The sequence below is a fragment of the Carassius auratus genome, linkage group LG45M, assembly GCF_003368295.1.
Source record: "Carassius auratus strain Wakin linkage group LG45M, ASM336829v1, whole genome shotgun sequence".
Taxonomy (NCBI): Eukaryota; Metazoa; Chordata; class Actinopteri; order Cypriniformes; family Cyprinidae; genus Carassius; species Carassius auratus.
This window is the reverse complement of record NC_039299.1, coordinates 1,958,634-1,981,526: the sequence shown is the minus strand read 5'-3', so window position 1 is coordinate 1,981,526 and position 22,893 is coordinate 1,958,634. Positions and strand designations below refer to the sequence as shown.

The 22,893-nt window shown below is 35.5% G+C and overlaps 1 protein-coding gene across 1 annotated transcript in view; it reads left to right on the top strand.

The window, feature by feature from the left end:
- Positions 1–637: 637 nt before the first annotated feature.
- The window catches only part of LOC113068603 (alpha-(1,6)-fucosyltransferase-like), a 92,497-nt gene continuing 70,241 nt past the window's right edge, over positions 638–22,893 (top strand). Inside the window, exon 1 of the mRNA XM_026241380.1 lies at positions 638–835. The gene's annotated coding sequence lies outside the window, so the exon portion shown is untranslated. The remainder of the gene's footprint in view (positions 836–22,893) is intronic.

Genomic DNA, 22,893 nt, shown 5'->3' with positions numbered 1-22,893 from the left:
AGATATATTTATGGTTCCAAGTTATTTCTACATTATTTGCAGAAATGGTTATTTCTAGCTGTATTTACAATATTTTTAATTAGTACACATTGTTTTCCTACTCCCTTTAAAGATGACAAGATTTTGTAATGACATTTTAAAAATGTTGCTCTTAATTAACTGCATGAATAATAATAATAATTATCATTATTATTATTATATTTTTTATTTTTATTATTATAATTTTTCATTATGTATTATTTTATTTTCTATTATGCATAAATGAGAAAATTGTAAATATGCACAAGAATGTTGCTCTTAAATAATTACTTATTATTATTATTAATATTTTTTTTCTTATATCTTCTCTTCCCCTTAAAGAATGTTGTTCTTAAATAATTACCCGTTATAATAAAAATAAATAAATAAATAAATATGTAATCTTTAATATAACACGTGCTTCTGAGGCCCTCAAAATAAAAAATCCAGATTTTCTTCAGTAACACATGATTAACTTTAATAAAGAGCATTAACATTTGTATAAACTATTTACTGCTGCGCAGATCAGCAGTTAGTAAGTTATCTAATAGTAAGAGCTGCGATGAGACCGTTCCGTGTTTTCAGTTTATTCTCCCCAGGTCCCGAATGACAGAGAGCGGGTCCCGTGAATGATGATCTGCCGGTATGGTCGGTGCGGCACTGACATGCGCAGTGCGCGGCGCGCAGCCCGTGATGCTGTGCATTGTATGTGTGTGTCCGTCCGCTGATTTCATCTCACACACGCGCTCCTCTCTTCCATCCTTCTGGATCTTCCTCCCGAACGCATCTTCTTTCGGAGCGGCGGCGGGGTTTTCCGGTACGTGACTCTGTTTGTGTATGTAAATAAACGCGTTTGCAACAGCGCGCGCTGGACGCATCCCAAAGCTAGACGCGCGTGCAGCATGTCTGGAGATAAACATACACGCGGCGTTGAGATGCATGCCGCGTTTTCGCTCATGCACTTAATAGTCAACAACGTTTTCGGGCTTCATACGGACGTGTTTCAATCCAACAGCTATTTTGGACTTGAACACAGACGGGTACCAAGTCAGCTGTAGTTGGACACCAGAAGTCTGTGAATCATTTCTGAGCAAAATAACACATATTTCACGTGAACATCAGTTTTGGGCATCCTATGTGTGCATGCAGCATTTTTAGGCATCATAATAGACACTTCCAAGTCAGCAATATTTTACGACTCTGCGTATAATGCAGTTTAGGTTTGAGACACAGCCTGTGTAGATATCAGACGGCCTGTTGCAGTGAAAGCATGTGAATAACAAGATGGATAAAACATGCTGATTTAATGAGAAGCTGTTTTTTTTCAGGACTGTGATGTTTGGCTTTTGTTTACAGCCAAATGATTTCATGAGCTGATGAATTTATTGTGATTTACTGTGGTATAGGATCACTTGGATTAGTAAAGTGCAGAAAAAATTGTGAAAAGACTATCTATCTATCTATCTATCTATCTATCTATCTATCTATCTATCTATCTATCTATCGAAGCACAAGGTTTTGTTGATTCTTTAGTTAAATTCAGCTGATGCATGCGGTGTAATAATTAATAATAATGTATTGTGCAGTAATTGTTTACTGTACTTTATTTCTGTGTTTACTTCCATAATGTGGCCTGTTAAGAAAACCAGCAGGGTGGGACTTTAATTTATTTATAAGGAATTGATTGGATCATAAAAATTATGCCTTTGAAAGCAGAATGGAAGTCGCTGGGTTGGAAGCTGGCGATGGAAAGTACAGTACGTGGGATTCATGATGTCAGATGAAAAGTCGTTTTAGAGGCACAGCAAGTTCTTCTAATTTGATAAATGATTATGAAGTCAATATTTTTTTTCTCTATTGTTTGCCTGTTTCCACCAGTGAATACAAATTTGAAAAGGTAATTGTGAGGTTTTTTGTATCTGTTTTCTCACAATTCTTACTTTGTTTCTTGCAGTTCGGAGGAAATAAGCCAGAATTGCGAGATCTGACATTGTTTCTCACAATTACGAATTTAGCCTACAGTAAATCTCACACTTCCGAGTTATATCTTGCAGTTCAGTTTTTTCTGCCACAAAAAGGTGATTCTTGTCTTGTAATTCAGACTTTTTCCTTGCAATTTTGAGCTTATCTGATAACTCTGAGATAAAAATTCACAGTTATGAGATAAAAACTCAGAATCACAAGAAAAAAAGTCAAAATGAGATTAAAAGGTTGCAATTATTACTCTTTTTAATCTGTGGCAGAAACCAGCAAATAATAATGCTTCAAAACAAGAGCATTTAGGAAGAGAATAATTAGGGTTGATTTTGATTTCACAGATCTTTAAAATGAAGAGTTTTGTTCTTTTAAAGACCATTGAAATCTGTATAAAACAGATGTTAAGTATCAGAATGTGAAGTTAATGAGCTGTGTACTAGTTTAGCTGAAGCCTTTTATAACTCTCTGACACCTGCTGGTTACACCTGTCAGATCAACCATTAATGACTGTATTGATTGTCTTTGTCTGGATTATGAGACCAGAGTGCATCTATCCGTCTCAGAATGGTAGTTTGATTTGATTTGAACATGTGCATTGCTAAAGAGTTGCTTTGTTTAATGCAAGTCAGTCAGAGAATTGAAAGATACACGGCAAACTCTGAGCATTCAGTCAGCTAATGAATAAATGAGTGGTCTCTTATGAAATGAACCCCACACAAGTGCATTTATGATGCAACCTAAATCTGTTTTGCAGAGGAGACGCTCTGAACACATACGGTTTATCTGGGAGTTAAAATGTTCTCGAGCGCATAACGAATGAGTCTCTAATGCATCTGGATCTGTGTGGAGATGTAGTTTGCTGCAGAATGTCAGCTGTTTACTCTTAGTAATCTTGTTCGGGATCATAAAAGTCTTCATTATGTTTCCTAATGTCTCCTATAGGTTCAGTACAATAAGTACAGACTTCTAAAATAATTTGCAGCCTGATGTGAGACTTTGGAGTGTTATGAATAAATAAAATATTTCTAGACTGAGCAAGGTGGGATTTTAATCTCTGTTGCCTCTCTGTTTTTCAGTCTTTTCAGACATCATGTGATGACTCAAACAATTCACTGAATCAGTTTGATTCAATTCACGGTTTGAACTGATTCACTGAGCTATTAGTAGTCATAGTACTACTATATTTTTCTGTTTTCATTTTAATTTTAAGTTTAAATTGCATTCAGGCTTATTTTGTTCTGTTCTATTCAGTGTCCCTTGTTATTTTGTAGTTTGGTTATTTTTCAGTTTTAGTAAAATAGTAGAAATGTCACCTTAGCAAATCTAACTACAAATGAATCTCGGTGCATCATGGCTATATTCACAATTCTGTCAGCAGAATCATTGCGTGCATCACATTTTCCTCCTCAAACAAGTTTGCATGTCATTATAAAGCACATGAATGAGTATTTGCAGACGGGTTTGTTTATTGACATTTAGTAATTCAGTCATTTCCAAAGATGTTGTTTGTGCAAAGCCACATGCATGTGATGCATTTACACTTTTCTGAACTGCATTAATACTGTGTGGCCGTTTTTGCCTCAGCCAGTCGCACTCACCTGTCTGTCATCGTTTAAGAGTAATGACTCCATTAAACAGCAGTGGCGACGGTTAACTGTAATGGAACGTTCTGGATGGAGCTCTGGATGTGTGCTTTGTGCTGTAGGTTGCCGTTACAGATTGAATGTCTTTTATTTAGAGCGTTTTGTGCCCATTCACCCTGTTTTATTTGCTGTGAGTTCTGGCTTATATATTATAAATGTTTATGGTGAGTTCACATATGTGCATTGTGGTGCCGTTGGCTCAGGTTGTGCATATTTGTCTCCAAAGATGCCTGTAATGATTTTGTTCAGAGCAGGCCTTGGGAAAATTAAATGAAGAAAGTAAACGAGCGGTGCTTGTGCAGGGAAACCCCTCCAGGTCATACGATAGAGGACGGCCTGAGCTGGCTGTGCTTTCTTCTGCTCTTACAGATGCTGAGTCTAAAGAGTTTGAGCAGAAATTAAAGAAACCGTTGTCCTGGAAATGAGATTACTGTCATCTTTTGGCTTTTTTTCTTTTCTCTGTGTGTGAGCATAAAAGATATTTTAAAGAATGTGGGTGTTCTTTTCCATCCAGTTGCAATAAATGGGGACTGAGGCTTTCAAACTTCTTAAAAGTGCAAAAACATCATTAAACTTTAATAAAAGCAGTCCATACAAACTTGTGCACTCTATTTGTTCTAAGTTTTCTGAAGTCATTTGATCAAACAAAGTCATGCAAGCTATGAAAAGTTTTGAGAAGTAGAAACGGTATACATTTTATGAGTTGAGCATTGTTTGAAATGGAAACTTTTCAGTGAAGTTTTGATTAAACTTTTAACTACAGTATTTAATGTAAATAAATAAAAAAATCATGTTTTAAATCATGTCAAATATCACCCGAATATATAGATCAGAATTTTTTAATCATCATAAATGTCTTACATATTTTTAATTGTATTTATGATATTATTTACCGAATATATTTTTGAATTTTTGTTTTGTATTATTTATAAATGTCTTTAACAATGTTTATTTATTTATTTAATTTAATGTAATTGCACACATTATTTACTTTATTCTCACCGTAAGAAGAGATGTGACTGGGATAAAAAAAATTATAGTATTATTCATATTTTAATTAGATTTTTTATATTTTCCATTTTTTGTTTTAATTTTAGTTTAAGTATTCCAAAAATGGTTGTTGTGTTGTATTCAGTTAATTTTTTTTATTTTTATTAATGGAATGTTTTAATATTGTTTTTCAAATGTTTTAGTTTATAGTTTCTGGACTCAACTCTAAATGATAGTGAGAAATAATAGTCTGTTCCTCACAAAGCTACCATATTGCTTCAGAATACAGCACTTAGTGCACATTTCAAATGTACCACTTTTATGATTTTCACGGTGCTTTAATGTCATTTTTGAAGCTTGGAAGCTTAATCCCTATTCTTTGTTATTGCATGAAAAAAGACATGGCAGTCCTTCAAAATTTAGAAAATAAAGAAAACCCTGTGATTCTGGAGTCGCATGCTGACAGAACTTTTATTTCTGACCGAGCAATTCCTTTAAAAAATCAAGGCCTAATGCAGAAAGCCACGGCAGTCAAAGACATCCAAAGGCCGCTTTACTGCATCCCCCCCAAAAAAAAGGATCGGAAAAAAGCTTTAACAGCAACTGAGAGATTTGATGGCACATGAGAAACATCACTAGAGTGACATTTCTTTGTGCGAGTGTGCAGGTGTGTGCATGTCTTATTCATGCGGCGTGACTTCATGTGATGTTTAAGCGTAGAGTGAAGGTCAGGGACGGACTTACACGAGCTCTGCTGACATTTGCCTGGCATTTTTGATTCACTGAGGTCTTGTGATGGATCTTCCACACCTTCTTCTGGCTGCAGGTGATTATAGATGACCTGTTGCTCATTTGATGTTTACGGAGGAATTGTGGAGTTGCTTCCTTAGCAGATTGGATATTAGTGGCTCTAATGTTTCATATATTATTAATGCAGTTTCACATGTCACCATGTGACGTCTCTTTGTGGCATCAAACGCACTTCATCTGTAACCTGCTGATTCTACTTGCTAAAATCCAGGGCTTTGTTTCATGTTGGTTTGCTGTTGCAGGATCACGCTGACTTCATCTCGTGGGGAAGAGGAACTCCCATCTGTCTGTGTAGTGATCAAACTGAGTCTCTGTGGTGTCTTCAGACAGACCTGCACTTTAAAGCAGCCGTCTGAATAAAGCAGACATTGGCTACTCATCTGTTTTCATGTATTTAGGGTGCAAAGTTCACCCAAAGGCAGGTTAAAATTGACCAACCGTAAACACTGATATTTTCCATATACTGTATATGTTTTGGGGGCTGAGGTTGAAGTAATGAAGACCTATGAATCTTCTTTGAGAGATCTGTTTCTTTGATTTAAATCACTCACACACTCTTGTTTCTACAGTTTGATTTAAACCATAAATTGCAAATCCTTATTATCTAACTAGTATATTAGTGAGTAGATGCAAACAATGCAATATGAAACTCCTGCTGAACTTTTTAAACCTTGAAACTTTTGTTTCTTGCATTTGCCATATGCCAACCAAAATACCACAGAATTTCATTTACACAAAACGAAAGCTGCAGGGAATAATTTAGAAATAGGATCATATTTCCCTGAATTAAATTGAATCCGACGTATTCAAAGATTCACATTGTGGAAAATCTGTCATATATGAAGCCATTTAAAGACGCATTGAAAGTCTTGATCATTAATAACAAGTATGAAGCCTCTAAATATGCGGTACACAATGATTAACATGATAAACCTAATCAGATGCTCATAATTTATATGGAAAAGCTCTGATTGGGATCTTCATGTTTTCATGTTGGATTCTGGGACCTTTGCTTTACATTTACATTTTACATTATTGGTCTTAAACTATGATTCTGCACATTTATTTGTGCTTAAATTAAACAATAAACTATTAAATATATATCTTCATATTATTTATTTGAGCTGAAATGACCAGTAATCACAATAAAACTTTTCCATATAGAAAATTAGGTTTGATTCATTTTAATAATTATAAACTAATACTGTATTCATAATATTTAAAAAAATCAGATCAGAAATTTAATCAGAAAAAAAAAAGTTATCAGTTATCATAATAAAATTAACATTAACTTGTTTTCCATATAGAATATTAGGTTTGTTTGTTTCGTGATTTATTCATACTTAATAAATATTAAACAAATGAAAATACTGTATTGATATTCTTTCTTTAATGAAGTTTAATACATTACCAATAATAACAAATAAATTAAAAGTGTTTAACCTTTTTCCATATAGAAAGTGTTTATAGAAAGTGTTTTATTAGGAATTTATTTAATCGTTACATTGAATAATAAACAAACAAATATATGCATGTCTAATAAAGCTATTATTATTTCTTATTTAAAGCTGCAGTCTGTAACTTTTGACGCTCTAGCGGTTAATAAACAGAACTGCTTGCGTCTTGCGGAAGAACATCGTAGCCGGAACTACTTCTCTCTGTTTATGTCTATGAAGAATCACAAAGGTACTGTGTTACTCCGCCGCGGTATCCCCGAAGCAATCTAAAATAGTCCGAATATAAACACTTATTATAGGTGCACCCTAGTGATTCAGGACAAGCTAAAAACATGGTTTGGAAAATGGATTCATGGTGTACTCGCTTATTATATACATTTTTCTACATTTTGAACACAAACAAAGTTACGGACCGCAGCTCTGATTGGTTATTTTTTACCGGGAGCGATGTATTTTCTGCAAATGGCAATAGGACACTGGGAGGAGCCAGAGGAGCTTGATTTTTTCACAGATTATCTGTCTCCTATTCTACTGTCAGGACATAATGACAGGTTTAATAAATATGTACAAAAATATTTTTTTACAAAAGTTCCCTACTGCAGCTTTAATACTTACATTAAAAAAGTTTTCTTTTCTAGTGACTAAATTTTGATTTATGAGCATCATACCCATAGCTAAATTTATCTTTCAAAAAAAAATTTCCCAGAGGCCTATGGAGTTAGAAATGTGTCTTTATTACATGCGAGAAAATAAAAGATCTGAGAGAAAAAAAAAAGTTTGAGAGAAAAAGTTATCACACTGATAGCAAAAAAACATTTCATGAGAGAAAAAAGAATATTTGAGAGAAAAAGTTTTCATGCCAATAGCAAAAAATAATAATAATTGAGACTAAAAAAAGTTTTGAGAGAAAGTATTTTCTCATAGAACATAAAAAAATATACATTTGAAATTTAAAAAATTATTTCTGAGAAAAAAATCTCTCTCAAAAAAACTCTCAAATATATATTTTTTGCTATCAGTGTGAAAATATTTTCTCAAAAAAAAAAAAAAGTGTTTCTCTCGAAACGCTTTTCTTTGCTCTTGATGCAATTTCTTGCTCTCGTGTCAGGATTTTGCTTTCACTGTGAGAATTGTGTCATGGGCGGGGCCACGTTCCTATTGGCCAGTCGGGTGAGCATCGTCTTGTCTTGGGAGTCGAACTGAATCATTACATCATTGTTCGGTTCACCTGCATAGATGCCGCCTCTGCCTTATGGATAGTTAAGTTGAGCACGGACATATGACACTCCAATGTTTGGGTAAGATGATGACACACAGCTGGCTGAGCAAGTTCAGTATCACTGAAGATTAAACATTAAAAAATAGCACTCATATTCATGAATGAATGTGTATTATATTATTTGCTTGCTAATTGCTAGTAAAGCTAACCAGCCATCATGCTAGGTAAACTTGCAAACTCACCTGGTTTAAACTATGTTTAAATCAAATGCCAAATTAATGTTTTGATTTAGATAGTTTCACGCCTTATTTAGCGAGTAATGATTGATATACCGTTTGAAAGTGTCCCACCTAGTTTTGTTTAAAATAGTCTTTGTATGGTTGTTGCACATGTTTAGCTACACTGCATGTATAGCTCGCAAACTCAGCTACACGGGGCTTATTCTAAATATTTTTTACCATCTAGCCGAGGTCTAGAGCTGACAAGGTAAATTGCAGGTCTAGGACTAACTCTTACATTAGCAACCCACAAATATGTTTGTGCCTGTACTGTCATGGTAATTATTTTTTCTTTTAAATCTTTCAAACGGTATGTCAATCATTGTCTAACGTTAGCTAGTTGTAGGGTTGCCACCTTCCATGCATACTAACGTTAGTTGAAAGTTGTGCGGGAGGTTGTAAGAACAAGCAGTTACTCTTCAGGTGCTTTGAGGCTAGCAAGTGCAAAGGTAGAAACTACCTCACTACTCACTAAATAAGGCGTGAAACTATCTAAATCAAAACATTAATTTGGCATTTGATTTAAACATAGTTTAAACCAGGTGAGTTTGCAAGTTTACCTAGCATGATGGCTGGTTAGCTTTACTAGCGATTAGCAAGCAAATAATATAATACACGTTCATTCATGAATATGAGTGCTATTTTTTAATGTTTAATCTTCAGTGATACTGAACTTGATCAGCCAGCTGTGTGTCATCATCTTACCCAAACATTGGTGTGTCCGTGCTCACTGCTCAACTTAACTAGCCATAAGGCAGAGGCGGCATCTATGCAGGTGAACCAAACAATGATGTAATGATTCAGTTCGACTCCCAAGACAAGACGATGCTCACCCGACTGGCCAATAGGAACGTGGCCCCGCCCATGACACAATTCTCACAGTGAAAGCAAAATCCTGACACGAGAGCAAGAAATTGCATCAAGAGCAAAGAAAAGCGTTTCGAGAGAAACACTTTTTTTTTTAGAGAAAATATTTTCACACTGATAGCAAAACATATATATTTGAGAGTTTTTTTTCAAAGTATTTTGAGAGAGATTTTTTTTCTCAGAAATAATTTTAAAAATTTCAAATGTATATTTTTTTATGTTCTATGAGAAAATACTTTCTCTCAAAACTTTTTTTAGTCTCAAATATTATTATTTTTTGCTATTGGCATGAAAACTTTTTCTCTCAAATATTATTTTTTATCTCATGAAATGTTTTTTTGCTATCAGTGTGATAACTTTTTCTCTCAAACTTTTTTTTTTCTCTCAGATCTTTTATTTTCTCGCATGTAATAAAGAACCAAAACTCACTCCATAGAGGCCCCCCTTAATTAATCAGCCGCTTTTTCCCAAAAAACCACAGCATTTTAAGTTTGTGTATTGTAGGTAGTTAACATTAGGTAATGTTTCTCTTGTTGCTCCCCTGCACACTTTTTGTTTCTGTGGAACTAGAACAGATCTTGCCCTTGGGTTTCTAATCAAGTCTAGATGGTTTGTTTTGTTGCATTAAAATGGAATTTCCCAACATTCCGTGACCCGACAAACGCATCATTTTCCACGAGCAGTTGTTTGGACACCATGAACTGGTTTATTGATGGTCTTGAATCTCATTTCACGAGCAGCAGATTAGCAGCTTCCCTCGTAATGATGTTAGTGTGAAGCTGAGCTTAATGAATGTGATGCTGTCAGATGTTACACACTCCATTTATAGACACTCTTCTCTCTTTAACTGGCAGAGAAATGTCACTTGACCCCTTTTTATAAACTCAGAGATTCACGCTGAACTGAAAGGACTGCGATACAGTGAGGCCGCTGAATTATTGCAGTCTTACATGCCGCTTGTTTTCCAGTTGATTCTCAATGTTTTATAAGAGCTTGAAGAGATGTTTTAATAGCATCTTTGATTTTACTTTAGTTACAAAAATTCTGTTAAATAATTTGTAAAAAATTATTATTGATTAATTTATTTAAAAGCGATTCAGTGATTCATTTGCATCATTTAAAAAAAATGTTAATGGAAGCATCTGCATGACATTTTTCATATACATGCAAAAAAAAAATGTTGTAAAATTTTAACTGTGTATAAATTTTTTTTTTATTATTTGTGAAATTTACTGGCAATTTCTGAGTAAAAAAAAATTTCTACATCATTTTTTTTGTGCATATGAATGAAAATGGTCATACCTGTATTTTTTAAAAACAGATTTTCTGCTGTATTTTAGTTTTTGCATTTAGATATTTTGCTTCTTTTTACAAAAAGGTTAAATTAATGCTGCTGAGTTTATGATCTTAAAAAATCTATTTTTATAGAATTCATTAATCTAACGTTAAATTATAAATATTCATTTGTTCGTTTTTCAAAAATCTTATGTAAAATGTCCAGAACAAAAATGCAGAATCAAAGTAAAACACCAGTAATGCAAAATGTAAGATTTATTTAACAACTTAAAAAGTTGAAATGCTAAGTATTGTGCATTATTTATTCATTATTGCAAAGTCTAAGTGAATCTGCTTTGCAAAGTAAGCAGTTTTGTTGAAATGATTCCTCTGAGTAAGGAGAATCAGTCTTTAAAGCCATTTCAGAGCAAATAAATCTAAACATTATAATGAACAGCCAAATGGAGATTCCTGCTTTACATCTTGTGACGGTGAGCTGTGATCTCCATGAGGATCGTGCTCAGATCAGGTCCTCTGAAAGCACACAAACGCATGTGAAGATCCACACGTATCGATTCTCTGCATGATTTGACGGTTGAGTCTCAGTTCAGCGCAGGTGTTTGTCGTTTTGTTGTCATCACACATGAGTGACATTTGGACGAGGCTGTGTTCAGTGTGTGCGTGATTGCTGAGAGAGACTGATGTGATTACTGTCAAGTGCTGACACCTGTTACTGTGCACAGCGCTGTGCTCCCAGCATGCATCTGAGGAGGAAGAAGATTCATTTAACAGCCCCCAAAAACAGAACAACTTCAGGGTTGTGCACCATTCAGATTGCCTTTTGAATTCCAGTCCAAATCTTAAGGAATCAAGCAGAATGCAGAATTGCATCATTCAAATGTTTAGGGTTGACAAGATTTTGTCATGTTTTTGAAAAGTCTTTGCATTTATTTGTTAAGGAATACAGTAAAATTGTGAAATATTATTATTTAAAATGATTTTTTAGTAGAATATATTGTAAAATGTAATTTATTCCTGATCACAGCTGTATTTTCAGGATCATTCCTCCAGTCTTCAGTGTCACATGATCTTCAGAAATCAGAATAATATGATGATTTGCTGCTCAAGAAACATTTATTTTTATTATCAGTGTTGAAAAAAGTTGTGCTGCTTCATATTTTTGTGGAAACCGTGATACTGTACATTTTATTTTTCAGGATTCACAGATCAAAGAGTTCAAACGTTTTCACATCGTTTATATGAAATAGAAAACATTTGTGACATTATACATGTCTTTACTGTCACTTTTCATCAATTTAATGCATGCTTGCTAATTAAAAGTATTAATTTCTTTCAATAATAATAATAAAAACAAACATACTGGTCCCAAACTTAATAACGTTATAGTCTACGTAAGAATGGTCGCAATATAAATGTTGAAACAAAGTTGAAAAACTTCACCCAAAAATGAAACTTCTGTCATAATTTATTCAAGCACATGCCATTTCAGATCCTTAGGACTTTCTTTCTTTTCTAGAACACAAAATGAGACGTTCAGTTGTATCTTTATGGTCATTTTTGTACTCTACATCCACTAGTCACTTTCATTGTATGAAAAAAAGCAGCGTTAAAATCATTTTTTGTGTTCATGCTATAAATAAAATTCTCCAGGATGGCATGAAAATGAGTAAATTATGACAGAATATTCATTATCTACTCACTGACTATCCTCAATCAGTCTAAACTTAAGACTCTAAAGCAATGGTCACAATGATGGAAACTGTCTTTGGTCTGAGTAATATTTCGTCCTAATGACCTCCACTGTCTTATTTCATCAGTTCGGTTCATATATCGGTTCAAACTTTCCACAGGAGCAGAAGAGCAGCAGTAAAGGTGAAGTTCATTTATCTTGTATTATAAGACATTCAGAAGGACTCTGTCAGAAGTGATCGGATCACAGCGGCCTGATCTGTCACATATGTCAGGAATGATTCAATAACCTCCAATCTGACATCCAATAACGTTCCTCAAAGAGCACAAGTTACTCCTGAACAGAGTTAAGTCAATTTTAGTCAGTTTTATTTATATAGCACTTTATACAATACAGATTGTGTCAAGGCAGCTTTACAGTATCAGACGGGAAGATCGTTTGTCAATAATGCTAGAGGACAATAACAATTCAGCTAAATAATCTTTCATCATTGATGATTCTGTGATGTCATCATCCAGTTCAGTTCTCTTCTAACAGTGAAATCATATAAATATGACTCTTTTCCTTTATGGGCATTTTAAATTTGTAAAGCCATTTTTTTTCTAGAAGTGTTTCAAATTCTTACATTTAATCAATAAGGTCAATTAAAGTAATAAGGCATTTGGGGCTGTTAGCAAACAAACAAATAATTATCAATACAATTCATCTTTGCAATGCAGAGGAAACACAGAAACTGCATCTGAAGTGGCATTTAGATGTATTTACACACTGTTTAACCCTTTAACCTGCGGTTACAAATGCATAAATAATGTTTTGATGTTTTAACCCTAGATCGTTGATTACTGATATTTAAATTTATTTAAAAAAAAAAAAAAATTTAAATTAAAACTGCCAGCAGGTGGCAGCAAGACACTGTTAATAAGTGAGTCATTGCGATTGAACAGAATCATTTAAATGGTTGATTCATTCAGGAACGAAACTCTGTCATGTTTTTCAGAGATCAATAACAGTGCTGTGGCTTTGTTTGGAACCATTCTTGATGGCGAAATAGAACAAAAATAGGCAATATGGTATCTAAAACGTAAGTCTCTTAACTTCTTTTTATTAAACTGTTGTATAAAATCTATCACATCTTATAATCAATGAAGCTGTCCATACACTCTATGATAAATTAATCTCTTATATTTACATTGTATGTATATCTGCACTTTGTTGCTTATGATGAGGGAATTCACATGTTTCTCTCTGAACAAAACTCCGGGGTTTCAGCAATGACTAATCTGAACGCCTCTGATTGGCTGCTGTTTTCCTAAGCTCAACAGAATTGTGTGTGATTGATTTTAATGACCAACACTGTAAAAAGGCGTAAAAATATAATATGATACAACGCAGGTCTAAATTTAATACAGCAATCGAAGCTTCAGTATAAGTATTACAGTTCTATTGAAAGACCAATGGACCCCCCCCAAGTATATTCTTTTTTTGGGGGGTGTTGTATGCTTATGCGAGGTCTGGGACCTCCCAGCCCCCCTTCAATTCGAACACAGTCTCTAGGTTCTGATCCACTGTCTGATCTGGACACAGACTGGATCTTGTGGCTATGGTGAACTTGGGAATAAAAATGAAACAGACTAATATTAGCGTAGATGCCATTCTTCTTACGATGTAATGAGTACATTGGGTATTATGGGAAGTGTTCCCCATTCCAGTTTTCCTAATTAATGCATCCTAACAATCCTTTAATGAATTTGAATTATAGAAATGTGTTAGTGTGTTATGTGTATGCCATGTTAAAGAGATGGGTCTTTAATCTAGATTAAACTGACAGAGTGTGTCTGCCTCCCGAACAGCAGTAGATTGTTCCAGAGTTTGGGAGAAAAATAGGAAAAGGATCTGTATCTGCAGTTGGTTTTGATTTTCTAGGTCTTATCAAATTGCCAGAGTTTTGATATAGCAGAGGACAAGAAGGACTATAATGCGATAAAACAGAGAAAATCTATCATCCATCCGTCAAACTATTCATCTATACATATTTGTCCGTCCATAAAAAAAATAAAAAATAAACTCTGCTTGTTTTTTTTTATAAAAAGGATTTTTGCAAATGATTCACAGAAATCCATACTCTTCATTTTCATGGCACTTTTCATGTTGTACAATGCAACAGTTTAGATAAGATGTGGATTTATATTTATATAAAGATATACCTTATTATATATATATATATATATATATATATATATATATATATATATAGATCTTGTGTAGCTTTTCGTTTAGTGTCAGAAACTGGTATTTTGTTGCAGAATCAGTCATGTAATTACATTTTCCTTCGTGCAAATGTAAAAAAAAAAAAAAAAAAAAAAAAAAAAACCATAGATAATTTACAGTTATGCATTTGGCAGATGCTTTTATCCAACGTGTTTTACACTGCATTCATGTTAAACATTTGATCAGTTCATGCATTCCCTAGAAATTAAAGGACAATAAATGCAGGACAGCAAATTTAAATAAACCACTACCGTTTTATTATCCTTTCAGAAATACCGATCAACAATACATTGGAAGAATTTCATCAGCGTTCATTTTTTCAAATGCAGCATTGTGACTATAGCTCGAGTGGAATCTCGTTACTCCGAATGGACCACAGACTTTTGGAAACTCCTTGTTAAAGCTTGTGGAGAGGTGCTGATAGAAGCATCTCTCCCTCTCTCTCTCTCTCAGTGCAGCTCATTTCCTCTTACAAGAGATGTACAAACATGACATTCAGCACTAACAGCCCCTAATAAGGCTCATTCAGGCATCCTGACAGTGCCGGGGCCGCTGGAGTCGTCCGACGTGTCTGTGCATCGGCAGCTTTCGAGTGGGAGGCCGTACAGCAAACCGTCTGCCTGAGGAGAGATACGGCATATTAAGTGTCATTGTTATGATGGGAAACGTGCAGGAGAACAATGTAGATTGCTGCTCAAGTGACGCTTTTAACTGCGATGCAGTGGAGAACACTAGTGATGGCTCGTTATAGGCTACGTGGGCACTAATGAACTAATGTCAAGCGTACGGATGGCTGTGTCTCTACTGATTTACCTCATTATGAAGATATTTGCATAGAGGTTCAGAGTGCACTGGATATGACGGGAACATGAAGGCAATTCAGTCCGGATGCATGTTTGGGTTTGTGTGCATTAGTGCACATGATTCTCAAGTACACTCAAGTACAGTGTTCATGACTGGCAATGTTTTTGGTATGGTATTCAAATGCAATCTTGAACAAATAAAAAATAAATGCAATAATAAAAAAAAAAAACAGCTGTGATGCCTAAATGCACTTGTAGAATTTTACGTTTTTAGGCTTCATTTTCATAAAATTTTACATTTTTATATTGCCATTTATCAGGGCTGTAACATGAAAATCTTTATAATTTTTTTATTATTATTAATATGCTATTAACATATGACAAGTGTCATATTAAGATCTATGCTAGTGTTTTATTTTATATTAATATAGTTAAATTATTATTTATAAACTACAGTTTTTATATATTTAGTTATGTATATATTATATTTTATTTGTTATATAAATAAACTTATATAAAGTATTTATATATTATAGTTATATCGATATTTTAATTTGATTCTATTTGTATATCTTTCAGTTTTCTATTTGTTTAGTTGGTTTTTATTTCAGTTTTTGTTTTTGTTTAGTTTAAGTTTTTTGGTTATTATTTTTTTTGGTTTAGTTGGTTATTTTAGTGCTTCAACTTAAACTTATTTCATTGAGTTTAGTTTACTTTTTGTATTTTTTTATGTAAGGAATCTTTTTTTGTTTTAATGGTTGTTAGTGTGTTGCTATATGGTTGCTAGGGTGTTCTGGGTGGTTGCTTATTGACTAAAGTCAAAAGAGCCCACTCACAAGTCTCTATGATTTCTGGTTCCTATAGATATGTCTTGATTCGAGGTTCTTTCACTTCTAGATCACTAACACTAAATATGTGTAGCAGTAATAATGATGATTGCTTTAGCAAACAGCACTTAAATACACAGTAAAGCCACAGGCCAAACTTTAATGCAAGCTTTAAGATGGAATAAGGCAGAATATTGCTTTAAAATGTCTTTGATAAGCTCTCGCTGTGCTTGTGAGCCTAATTATGCAGATTGTCTTGATCCATAAATTTGACATTTTCAGAACGCTCTCATCTTCTTACATGTGTTTAAATAAACAGTGGAAATCCCTGCATGGCGACGCTTACTGTTATTCATCTTCTTAATTCACCCTCCTCTTCAAGACGGCGTGTTTAAAAGCTCTTTCACTGTTTTAAGTAACTACGGTTATCCCAGAATCCCTCTTTCATCTGCAGATGAAAAGAGCAAAATGAAAGGCAATCTGCTTTTTACACTTTTAGCTCACATTTTTAACACACTTACATTTTTCTCCGCTTTAAAGGGATAGTTCACCCAAAAATGTAAATTATTAATTAACTCACCCTCAAGCGATCTGAGATCTAGGTGACTATTTTCTTGTGTAGAACAGGAAAGAATATTTTTAGTTAATGGGTACCAGCACTTTGAGAGTCAAAAAAAAAAAAAAGCATATCAGGCTTCTGACGATATAGTGAAATGTTCAGTCTGTGCAAGAAAATTGACATTATTTACAACATTATTACCTGTAATCCAGAGCCTCAGGCAAATGTTCTGGAATGATGCCCAGTTTACGAACGAATCATTCTTTTGAACAGGTTCTTTTTGTCCGGAAACAGTTCGCAAGTCAGGCAGCACAGATCGACAAGTTATACTCAATCAAAACTCACTTTCAGATGCCTGACAGTCACTCTAAATGGAAATGAGTCAAAAATAGCGGCGTATCTGGTTTTATGATGAATGAACTGATTCAGCGCTCCAGTTCTTCCAACAGTCACTGACATGAGAAAACAGTTTGATTCGGAGCGAAGACCATTGAGCTACTGATCTGTGCATGTGTCAACTGAACACTGGAGTGAAGGGGCCAAATGGTTACTCATGAATTATGTAAAAATTATAGATGACTGGTGGTAATTTCTGGTTTAACTTTTTAAGCTGGAGATAGCATGGGGGGGGGGGGGTTATGCCTAGATGTTGTCCTGAAGGTTTGGCAGTAAGCCTGCATCTTCTGCTCCTGTGGAAATTTGAGCTTTTTCAGTTGACGAAGGAAGTACAAGCTCTGCTGGCCTTTTCCCACAATGGAATCAATGTGATTGTCCCACTTCAGGTGCTGAGAGATGGTAGTGCCCAGGAACCTGAATGACTCCATTACAGCCACAGTGCTGTTTATAATGGTGAGTGGGGGGAGTGCGGGGCGTCAGAGCATGGAGTGGAGTGGCTTTTTGTTATTGACTGCCCTCCTACAGAATTTATCACAGAGTAACAGCTCACTACCATTTACAAATCACGTTGTAACAATCTGTCACAGGCAATTCTAGTTGCATTTTTTCATCAATTAATTTCTGAAATTATCCTTTTACTATTTAGTGGCAAAAAAAAATTTTTTAGCCCGTTGCCAAACTTACTTGCCGACCCCTGGTGTAGAGGAGGAAGATCAGTGGGGAGAGTACATAACCCTGAGGAACTCCAGTGCTGATGGTGCAGGTTTGAATATAAGTTTTCCCAGCCTCACTAGCTGCTGCCAGTCTGTCAGGACGCTGGTGATCCACTGACAGATAGAGGTGGGCACAGAGAGCTGTGTCGGTTTAATCAGGAGGATATCTGGGATGATGTTGTTGAAAGCAAAGCTGAAGTCCGCACATACCCATTTTCCGCCAGCATGAACTGGGTGCTAATTCAGAGCCAGTGCTATTGCCAGGTTGGAGTTGGTTCGACTGGCAAGACTTCTAAGAACCAGTTTGCTTTTCCACTGGGTAGAGAGCCACCACAGAGTCAGGTCTAATGTCATCTGAATACGTCTCATTTCCCCTAGAAATGGTTGCGTGGCAGTTCCAAACACAACAGGCTTGTTCAGGATGCATCAGACCGATTGGCACGCGATACCAAAGAGCAGCAGGGAACAATCGAAAAGCATAAAGAGCCATCTGCTGTCCAGTAGCTCCCATGGTGCATCGGTGCCATGCATCCGGAACAAGCCTAAACTCCATCGACAATGGTGTAAATTGAGTTGCTATTGATGTTCTTGGCTTTAAGAACTTACATCGGCATCTAAACACAGTGAATCCAACATGTTAGTTTTAGCTGTTATTTAAAATATGGCTGTTAAAAGTATTTGGTTGGTAACAGTAACCCCGCCCTCATCCCCTGACACAAACATTTCTTACTTCTAGCCCAGCAATGCTTTGGTGCTACCTACGAACCACTTTTCCTGGTTCAGAGCTGGTGCTTTGGGTGTCAAACCACAAAGAACCGATTTGAAGCTATTCTCTAGCCCTGAACCAGCACCCAAACTGCATAGGGGTAAAACAGGGTTCTTGCATAAATCCCTGGTTTGTCCAGATGTTGGAGAATGTAGTTCAGTCCCATGCTGACTGAATTATCCACAGACCTGTAAACAAACTGCAGGGTGTCCAGTAAGCGTCACATAATGTCCTTCAAGTAGGCCAACACCAGTCTCTCAAATGATTTAATGACCACAGACGTTAAAACAACAGGTCTGTAGTCATTTAGATCTGTGATTTTTGGTTTCTTAGGTACAGGGATGATGATGATGGAGCATTTGAAGCAGGAGGGGACTTCACACCGCTCCACTGATCTGCTGAAGATCAGAGTGAAGATTGATGACAGCTGGACAGCACAGGCTTTGAGGCCCAGTAAACTCATTCAAACCGTTGGCTAAAAGTTGATTCTCCACAATTCTAGGGGATGGGGTCTTGTAGCTGTGAGTAAACTAGTCTTCATCACCTCACCATCAGCAGGTGAGGACCTTAAAGCCATCCCCAGCTGTCTGATGAAGACTAGTTTATTCACTACAGTGTATGCTTTAGACATGTAAAACTTCCTCATTTCTCATCATTGTCGGCTAACTTGTGTACTTTAAGAAAACAAATTAAATAAAAATTTTACGTGATTGCGTGATTACATATACAAACTAGTGAATTTAACTAGTTCATTGAAACAAACAGTCCGAAAGAACCAGTTCACATAAAACAATCGGATGTGTTGTTTGCCTGAGGATGTGGATTGCAGGTAATAATGTCAATAATCAATGTTCAGGGTTTTTTCACTGACTGAATGTTCCACTTCTTAAGACATCAATATACACTGTAAAAAATGACTGTGATTTTAACGGTAAAAAACTGTGAAAATGCTACAGTACAAACCCGTTTACTGGTTAACGGTAATTTCCTGTAAACTTTACAGGGAAAAACCGCAAACTTACGTTTCCAGAATTCTCTGCGTTGCATTTTTGAATTTGATGTTTTTTCTTTGAAATAACTATGTTTCTTCTTAATTTTTTCTCATCTGTTATGTTTATTACGTTTGTATGTTACATAAATTGTTGTTAAATTAATGTTTATTGCATATTTCAGTTTAGTGAGTCTCACCATGATGGTGTTTAGTGCTTGTGTGAATGACACCGTGCACCTTCTATGTATCTTATTATTTAAAAGCTGCTTGTGATGGGCTTTGTTTCACCATGTGACTCTCTCATCACTACCTGCTTTTGTTGGTTACCAGTGTAATACAAAGGTACAAAACAGATTTCAGTGCTTCAGTAAGTTCCTATATTAATATTATATCATTTAAATTATGGTATTAAACTGTATAAAGTATAATATAAAGTAAAACTGTTAAACCTACAACAGTGTAACTGTATTCTTTACGGTATAAAACCGTTAAACCTAAAACGGTTTTACTGTATTTTTTACGGTATAATTCTGGCAACCACAGCTGCCGGTTTTTTACCGTATATTTTACGGAATATTTTTAACAGTGTATCATTAAGAGTCATGGGTATTAATTTTGTGTTGCCTGTATATGCTTTTTTTGACACTCAAAGTGTCGGTAGCAGTTGACTTGCAATTTATGCAATTTATCAAGCTAAAAAAATATTCTACTTAAGAAACAAACTCATATATTTTGGATAGTGATAGTAATCGTGGGTAGTGATAGTGGGTAAATCAACATTAAATTTTCATTTTTGGATGAACAATCTCTTTAAGCTTACTTTTTAACAGAGAGGATCTGTTATGAATATGAAAGTTGAGCTGTTTAGACTTTGGTCAGTAAGAAGTAACCTACCCTAAAACATGGTTTTCAATAGAGAGTGCAAAAATCAGTTAATTTTGTGTCTTATAGGCCACCACAGATAAGGCTTTTTTTTTAGCTGCATTGATTTTAAAAGGCTTATAGAGATTTATTTTTAACTGCCTCCTTGAGCATCTCAGCTACTGAACATTCCTGTTCTCCTCTATTTCTCTTTTGTTCACAGTTTTTTAATTAGGCTGCTAATTTGGATATTTATCAGCACTGAAACCTTCTCTTTGGATAAGGATTGTCTTCAGGATTAGTTGAAGGATGTAGGGTGAGTTTTGTATTAATGTCTGTATCAGATCGTTGTGCTAGACTTAACTGGGATTAATTGAGCAACCAGGATCACACACTCAGTGTCTGCATACAGTAGAGACTTCTCGAGTCATCTATATGGAAAACTTTCCCACAGAAAGACTGTACTCTCTTTAAAGCAGTAGTTTTTTTTTTTTTTTTAAATTCCTTGTGAGAGAAATCCTGTTTTAAAGCAACTTTCAAGATGTAATCTGTTTGAAGAAACCTTGCAGGTCTTCCTGATATCAAAGTAGACCTGTTTACGTCTTAATAAATCAGCTTGTTCTTGGTTTGATTTATCAGTGCACCTTATTCTGAAGAAAACATTTAAACATGCATTCAAAAGTTTGGGTTTGGTAAGTTTTATTGTGGTTGTTGTTGTTGTTTTTTGAAAGATGTCTCACTAAGGCTGTAATATTGTGAAATATTATTGCAATTTATACTGTTTTCTATTGTAATATGTTTTATAATGTAATTTATTGACGCAAAGCTGAATTACTCCAGTCTTCAGTGTCAGATGAGCCTTCAGAAATCATTCTAATATGCTGATTTGCCGCTAAGGAACCTGTTACTAACTGTTATTATTATTATTATCAATGTTGAAAACAGTTATTCTGCTTAATCAATGACTGAGGCAAAACTGACATTTAAATCGGTTTGTTTACATTCATTTTTAATTAATCTCTTGCTACATCGGTGGTTCCCACGTCCTTCAAAAAATCGGTCATCATCCCTGTGCCTAAGAACAATAAACCCTCTTGTCTGAATGACTATCTTCCAGTTTCCCTCACATCAATAGTCACGAAGGTCTTCGAGGGACTGGTTAAAAACATCATCTGCACCTTCATTCGGGATACTTTGGACCCTCTTCAGTTTGCCTATCGCCCAAAAAGATCCACAGATGATGCCATCTCTCACATCCTGCACTCTTCTCTCACACACATTGACAGCAATAACGGGAACTTACGTAAGGCTGCTATTTATCGACTATAGCTCAGCTTTTAATACTATAGTCCCCACAAATAATCAATATAATGAAAAAAAATTAATGAAAAATAATTAACTGCGTATTTTATGCTAAATCTGCATGAATTTGATTTATTTTTAAAGGGGGGGTGAAATGCTCGTTTTCACTCAATATCCTGTTAATCTTGAGTACCTATAGAGTAGTGCTGCATCCTTCATAACTCCAAAAAGTCTTTAGTTTTATTATATTCATAAGAGAAAGATAGTCTGTACCGATTTTTCCCGGAAAAACACGACCGGCTGGAGGCGTGACGTGTGGGCGGAGCTAAAGAATCACGAGCGCCAGTAGGCTTTTGCGTTGAGAGCATGTGGAAGCTGTGACATTATCGTGAGGAAAAACCATCATCCAAAACAAACCATGGCTAACAGTCAGATTCAGCCGTTTATTTATGATCCAGAATCAGATCCAGGGGCTGAAACTGAACGAAAGCAGCAGCAGCAACGACTCGCTCTGAGCGGGGCTCGAACCCGGGTCTCCGGCATGGGAGGGGAGGCACTAACAAGGAGGCAGAGATATTTTAAGCAGTTTTACTCACCGCCTGCGGTTCCAACACACGATCGTGACCCTTTTTCGTTGAGATTGCATCATCCTTAAGAAATAAACGATATGCAAATCCAGCGTCAAACTGGGCCTTGTTTGTAAAACAAGCATCTTCGAAATGCAGGGAACAAACACAAACACTTGCACAACTCCGTTGATGCTCTGTAAAAATAAACTCCATCCACTGGTCCCTTAATGCTGTTTCTCTTTTGGTAATCTGTGCAGGTTTGTCTTGCCCTGGCAACCAAAAACACACTCCTTTTGTGACATTTGGCGACGCTCTCGCTCTGATCAGTGAAGTCTGTTGTGCTCTCAGTGCTCTGCTATACGGGAGCGCGCGCTCTTCCGGCAGAAGTGCATCAGGACCCATATAAGGAAATTCCGCTCCATCTAACGTCACACAGAGCCATACTCAAAAAAAACTTTCCGAAACTTGTGACAAACCGGAAGGAGTATTTTGGGAACAAAAATACTCCTTCAAACGTACAACTTAATTTTTGAAACTTTGTCCATGTTTAGCATGGGAATCCAACTCTTTAACAGTGTAAAAAACTCAGTATG